Below are 6,372 nucleotides of genomic sequence, written 5' to 3'. Positions count from 1 at the left end.
GGGGCAGATCATTAGCAGATTTTAAAAAATCATTACGGATATGGACACACACACACACACTCTGAAGAAAACGAGGCAGGGTGATGTTTCAGAGTGAACTGAAGTCCAAAGGTTTTGCTTCCTTAGTTTCTGGGGCCCCGAGATTCTGTGTTTTTAACAAGACCCTCCAGCTGGGCACTCTGAGGCGTGCGGTCTCTGGGCCCCACTTTGAGAAACACAGGCCGAAAGAAGTCAGATCTATCTGGTGCTGAGCATTTTACAGGGTAATGTGCTTTATGTCCTCGCCAACCCTGTGGTCCAGGAGTGCTTATAACTGGTGTTCTAGAAGAAGAGACTGGGGCGTGGAGAGGAGAGATCACCGGCCCAGTTTCCACGTTTTTTCCTGTGCGGCTGGGTGGGAATCTGGATCCCACACACGGGCCGACTGCAAAGCCTGGCAGAGCTCGGCCTCTGGGCACCGTCCCTTCTCCCGCCACCGCCACCCCCCCCCCAGCCCTGCACACACCCCGCCCTGCCCCCCTCCGTTTCCATGGCAACAGCCTGAGCCGCCTCCTTCCTCACACAGGTGGGAGTCCCTGTGAAGGGAAGAAGGGCGAGGGTGTCTTTGTCACCGGGCTGCTGTCTCAGAATTACACAGATGGGGCGGTTTGCATCTCGCAGTCTGGAGGCTCAAGTCCAAGAACAAGGCGCTGGCAGGTTTGGTGTTTAGTGAGAACCTGCTTTCCGGTTCACAGACTGCGTCTTCTCTGTGTTCTCGCGTGGGGGCACTGGTCCCCGTGTGAGGGCTCACCTTCGAGAGCCATCACCTGCGGGTTAGAGTTCAACAAATGAGTATGGGACACACAGACATTCTGTCCGTTGCAGGCACGGATGCCAGACCAGTGTGGCTGGCAAAGGAAGGGCTGAGCGAGGGCTCCAGCCTCCAGTTGCCCCAAGAAGTCTGTCAGGTACGTTTTTGCCGGGATTAAAGTGGAAACTTGAGAGTCCTCATACAAGGACGAAGAAAGAGAATGGCTCTGTGGTCTTTTGCAGGCGCCTACAGAAACCCCAGGTTCTAGTCAGCACTGTTGAAAGAGCCAGTGGCTGGAGGTATAATTATTGATATGATTAAAAATAAAGCGTATGATGGGATATTAGTCAGGAGAAAGGAGAGAGTCTTGCCATTTGTAGCAACGCAGAAGAACTTAGTGTTATGCTAAGTGAGAAAAGTCAGACAAAGGCAAACACCACAAAATCTCACTTATGTGGAATATTTAAAAAGAAGAAGCGGGGAGGAAGAGGAGGAGGGGAAGGAAGAGGGAGGAAGGAGAGGAGAGGCAGGAGGGAGAGGAGGGGGAGGAGGAGGAAGGAGAAGGAGAAGGAGAAGAAAGAGTCAAACTCACAGAATGGTGGTTACCAGGGGCTGGAGGTGGGGGAAACGGGCAGATGTTGGTCAGAGGGTAAGTGCCTTCAGTCTTAAGGTGAATAAGTTCTGGGGATCTAATGTACAGCATGGTGATATTGGGGAAGAAAATTTTTTTCTACCCTTCAAGATTCTTCCAGCTGGTTTGAGAATGGAATTGACATGAGTCAAAGGAGGAAAAAACACGAAGTTTAATTATGTGCACACAGAGGAGGCCCAGTCATGAAACTGAGACCTCCCCCCAAAAATGACCAAAACAAGCGGTTTTTATGCTTTTTAGGCAAAGTGACAATAAATCTGTGGGGAATCGGCAGGACCGAGAAAACTTATGTTTGGGAGTTTCAATTAGTAAGGGATTCTAAACAGGATTTGAGCTGAGGTAGTAAATTAGGAAAAAGTAATAAGGGAGGTTTATATACAGACTTCTTGGCTCTACGTTTTCTAACTCTGGTGATAAGGATGTCTCTTTACCCCCTGGCAGACGGAGGGTACCTTTCACATGAGAGATTTATTTCCTGTTTTCTGGAGATAGAGGGAGGTCAGAGTGTTTGGGCTTTTTTTGTTTTTTACACCTGCTGTTGCTTAAGAACTTTTAACTTAGAATAATCAATATGCCGCGCACCTGGGCAGTCAGTCAAGGAAGCGTCTGGCTTCGGCTCGGGTAATGATCTCATGGTGTGTAAGTTTCAGCGCTGCACTGGGCTCTCTGCTGACAGCCTGGGGCCTGCTTCGGACTGTGTGTGTGTGTGTATCTGTGTGTGTGTGTCTCTCTCTGCCCCTCCCTCACTCGCACTCTCTCGGTGTCTCAAAATAAATGAAAACATTAAAATAAAACAAAACTATAAATCTAGAGGGAAAATTACTATAAATCAGAGCATCTGACTGGCTCAGTCGGAAGAGCATGTGACTCTCGGTCCTGGGGTTGTAAGTTCAAGCCCCACGTTGGGTATAGACGTCACAAAAAAATAAATAGATACACTTGAAACAACGACCATGATAAAATTATCAGCCTGAGACCGGCTCACAATTGAGTGAGAGCTGCAAAGGCCTGGGGGTTGGGCGTCTGGGCAGCAAGAGCTGATAGAGCAGCTGTACCAACCGCTCCCAGCTGGAGCCTAGGTCATTGGTCAGGGTCTCCTTGGGATTGGCCGGCGCCCTATCAGTTAAATACTCGGAATATCTACCGTGCCTGTCAGAGTTGGGCACAGGGAGCAGGAGCACAGGGACGAGTCAAGCTGGAGGAGGGAAGGAAGGGGTGGTCGGGGGGGGGGGGGGGGCAGTGGGAGAAATGCCAGACTGTAACGTGGGGTTTCTCAGCTTGGGCACAACTGGCATTTGAAGGTTGGCAATTCCTTGTTGTAGCCGGATGTTCTGTGTCCTGGCTTCTACCCACTAGATGCCAATAGCACCACCTCCTACCACGCACCCGCACCAGTCGTGACAACAACCAAAATGTCTCAGGACATCTGCAAACGTCCACTAGGAGGCAGAGTCACCTCTGGTTGAGAACCCCTGCTCTAAACGGAAGGACTCAGCCTTGAGCCTGCGACAGAATCCCAGGGAGGTGGTGGGGGAAGGGGGCGGGGGCGCGTCTGGGCCCCACCTCTCGAGTTTCTGGTTTAGGAGGTCTGGGAGCCATAGCTGGAGAAGCCCCTGCTCTAAATAAGCAAGATTTCTCTGACTCTTCTTTGGCTTTTCTGCCCCTTCCCCTCCTCCTCCCTCTCCTCCCCCCCCCCCCCCCCCCCCCCCCCCTTCTTTTTTTTTTTTTTTTTTGACGTAAAGATTTATTTCACGTTGCAGGGAAATATTAACGCCATCAACACACGTGGGAGTGAGTGGCGAGCCCAGCGGGACGTTTGCATTGTGTTAAGCCTTAAGGTACGTGAAGCCCATGAGGGAGCAATGACTCTGCATTCCTAGGGACACAAAGGCGTCCTTGGGTTTGTTTCGGGACTTTGCTGTGCACCTGCGAGCGTGTGCCTGTAAATTCCTGTGGCAGTTGCTAAGTGTTGCCACTAGATGGCGCTGGAAGCCAAGTAATAAAATGGTCGCTCCCGCCCAATCTCCGCAGAAACTAGATTCTGGCTGGGGGCGGGGGGGGGGGGGGGAGTGCCTTTTTAAGGAGACATTCCCCGTTTAAATCAAGAACACCCAGTATTGAGACACTCCAGTTCCACCGCCGCAAGGTTTTCCACATTATCCAGCTCTGCCTGACAGCTTTTCTTTAAATAGATTTTTTTAAAGACTTTATTTTTTGAGTAATGTCTACACTCAGTGCGCGGCTTGAACTCACAACCCTGAGATCAAAGGTCGCGACTGAGCCAGCCAGGCGCCCCTCTTTAAGTAGATTTCAATGCATTTTCAAATATAGACATTTTAATGCAAGCTGTACATCACTTTCAGTGGGGAGCTGACAGCGCCTCTGAGAAATACAAGATTAAAGCCAGAAAGAGGGGGTGAGGAAGGGAGGGGGAGAGGGAGGGGGAGGGGAGCATGCTATTAGAAGATTCCCAGAAAGGGGCCATTTTCCTTCGGCACTGTCCTTGAAAGGGAATAATAACAAGTAAATGGAAAATAATACTAAGTGGGTAATTATTAGACATTTTAACAACATACTGACACCAACTTGAGCCTTCTTTTTGATGCAGTTAATATGATTTAATAATACTATATGGTTTGTCCGTATATGGCCTTAAGCTGGCTTTCATGCTGGGGCACCTGAGTGGCTCAGTTGGTCGAGTGTCTGCCTCTTGATTTCAGCTCAGGTCATGATCCCATGGTTCCTGGGTTTGAGCCTTATGTCAGGCTCTGCACTGACAGTGTGGAGCCTGCTTGGGATTTCTCTCTCTCTCTCTCTCTCTCTCTCTCTCTCTCTCCCTCTCTTCCTCTCCTCCTCCTCCTCCTCCTCCTCCTCCTCCTCCTCCCCTGCTTGTGCTCACGTGCTCGCTCGCGCTCTCTCTCTCTCTCTCTCTCAAATAAATAAACTTAAAAGGTCCATACAAGAGATGATCGGAACTTGGTAATGGAAAGCGAGAGGGGGTGCCTAACAAGAGAGGAGCTTTGAGGGAGAATAACCAGCACTTTCTGGCAGTGAGGAAGTAGCGTGTGGGAGAAGCCAAGGTTAAGGCGCAGGGTCCTATCCCCGGCCTCGGGTACGATGGACAGAACAGAACGGGGACCCTGCAGGTTATAGGGTGTGCACTAGGGGTGTTCTGTGGTATCAGAACTAGTCTGCTTTTTTAATGTTCTGGAACATTTCTATTAACTACATGTTTCTCAAGTATTTGAAAATTTTACCCAAAGAACTCTGCTCAGCCTTTCCTAGAAAAGCACTCATCTGAGGTTTTCAAATATATTACCATAAATTAGCATACACTGTCTTTCAAATATATTACCATAAATTAGCATACCCTGGGAACTTAATGGGTGTATGTGGCTGCTTCTTGGTCATTCAAGACTCTGATCCTGTGTGTGTTCTGTCTTTTTTCCCTCGTTAGGCTTGCCGACTCTTGGACTACTTTCGAGGTTCAGTCTCTGATATTTGTATATCCATGCCTCTTCTTTTCTATCTTCTGCTTACCTGATTGCTGCTTTTATACTTATTGGTGACGTTTGCCTTATATTTTCTTCCCAGATTAAAAAAAATTTTTACAACGTTACAAAGTTGACCTACAATAGATGAGTCATACTTAAAGCAAACAATTTGATGCTTTGTGATAGATGTATACCTGTGAAACCGTCCCCACCATCAAGACAGTGAACCTATCCACCACTTCCAAAAGTTTCCTTCTGCCCCTTTTTAAAAGTCCCCCGCCATGTGCCCTGTTGCTACAGATTCGTTTGCATTTTCTAAAGTATTATATAAGTGCGATCATACAATATTTACATTTTTGTGTCTGGCTTCTTTTCTGCATCCTATGATTTTGAGATTCATCCATGTTGCTGTAAGTAACAGTGGTTCATTCCTCTTTTTGCTGAAGGAGTATTTCCTTGATGGCTATACCACAATTTATTTGTCCATTCGCCAGTTGATTGCCATTGGGTTTGTTTCTAGTTTCTTGTAACTGTTCTTGTTCTGAGTCTGTAAGGGGGAAAAGGTGGATGTAGTGGGACTTGTGTAAAATCCAAGGGAGAGAAAATGGTGGTTCAGATCAAGAGCAGTGTGGAAAAGTGATCAGATTCTGGATATTTTGAAAACGGAGCCACTGGATTGCTGACCAGTTCAAGGAGAATATAAGATTGCGCAAATTTTCCATTAGAACTCCTTTCTCTTTGGATAGGATAGAATTGGATAGAATTGACCCTACACCTAAGAATGTTCTTTTCTCTTTTTGACTTTTAAAAATTTATTTAAATTGAAGTTAGTTAACATAAAGTGTAGTATTGGTTTCGGGAGTAGAACCCAGTGATTCATCTGTTTCGTGTAACACCCAGTGCTCATCCCAACAAGTGCCCTCCTTGACACCCATCGTCCATTTAGCCCATCCCCCCTCCACCTGCCCTCCAGCAACCCCCAGTTTTTTCTCTGCACTTAAGAGTCTCTTATGGTTTGCCTCCCTCTCTGATTAACTCTAAGAATGTTCTTGTGTCTAACTAGTCAGTGCACCCCCCCCCCCCTCCATTGCAACCACCAAAGTTGGTACATATCCCACGCAGAGCCAGTGAGAACACAGGAGACATTTACTAGGGTTTCTGGAAAATAGATGCTTGCTCTCTTGTCCCCTAGATAATATGGTATGTTGCTGCTCGGAAGATAGAGCCTGGGGCACATGGAAGACCACCAGGTAGAGACTGAGGATCAAGTCAACATACTACAAGTAGCATGGACAGATAGAGAAACTGGGTTACTGTCAACATTATTTAAGCTGCTGGATAGAGCCTCGCCTGATTCCCACCTATCAGCCCTCCCTCTGACATCTCTATTACGTGCACCCATGAATTCCTATTATTGTTTAAGCCAGTCTGAGCTC

At 47.7% G+C, this 6,372-nt stretch overlaps 1 long non-coding RNA gene across 1 annotated transcript; it reads left to right on the top strand.

Moving 5' to 3' along the window:
• Positions 1-531: 531 nt before the first annotated feature.
• On the top strand, positions 532-3,464 carry LOC121023500 (uncharacterized). Its single transcript, XR_005787435.1, has 3 exons — positions 532-696; positions 865-947; positions 3,203-3,464. It is a non-coding gene; the product is annotated as an uncharacterized LOC121023500 (long non-coding RNA).
• The last annotated feature ends 2,908 nt before the right edge of the window (positions 3,465-6,372 follow it).

The sequence above is a fragment of the Herpailurus yagouaroundi genome, unplaced genomic scaffold (assembly GCF_014898765.1).
Source record: "Herpailurus yagouaroundi ecotype Mexico unplaced genomic scaffold, PumYag 557, whole genome shotgun sequence".
Classification (NCBI taxonomy): Eukaryota; Metazoa; Chordata; class Mammalia; order Carnivora; family Felidae; genus Herpailurus; species Herpailurus yagouaroundi.
The sequence above is the reverse complement of the archived record's forward strand: the minus strand, read 5'-3'. Positions and strand labels throughout refer to the sequence as shown.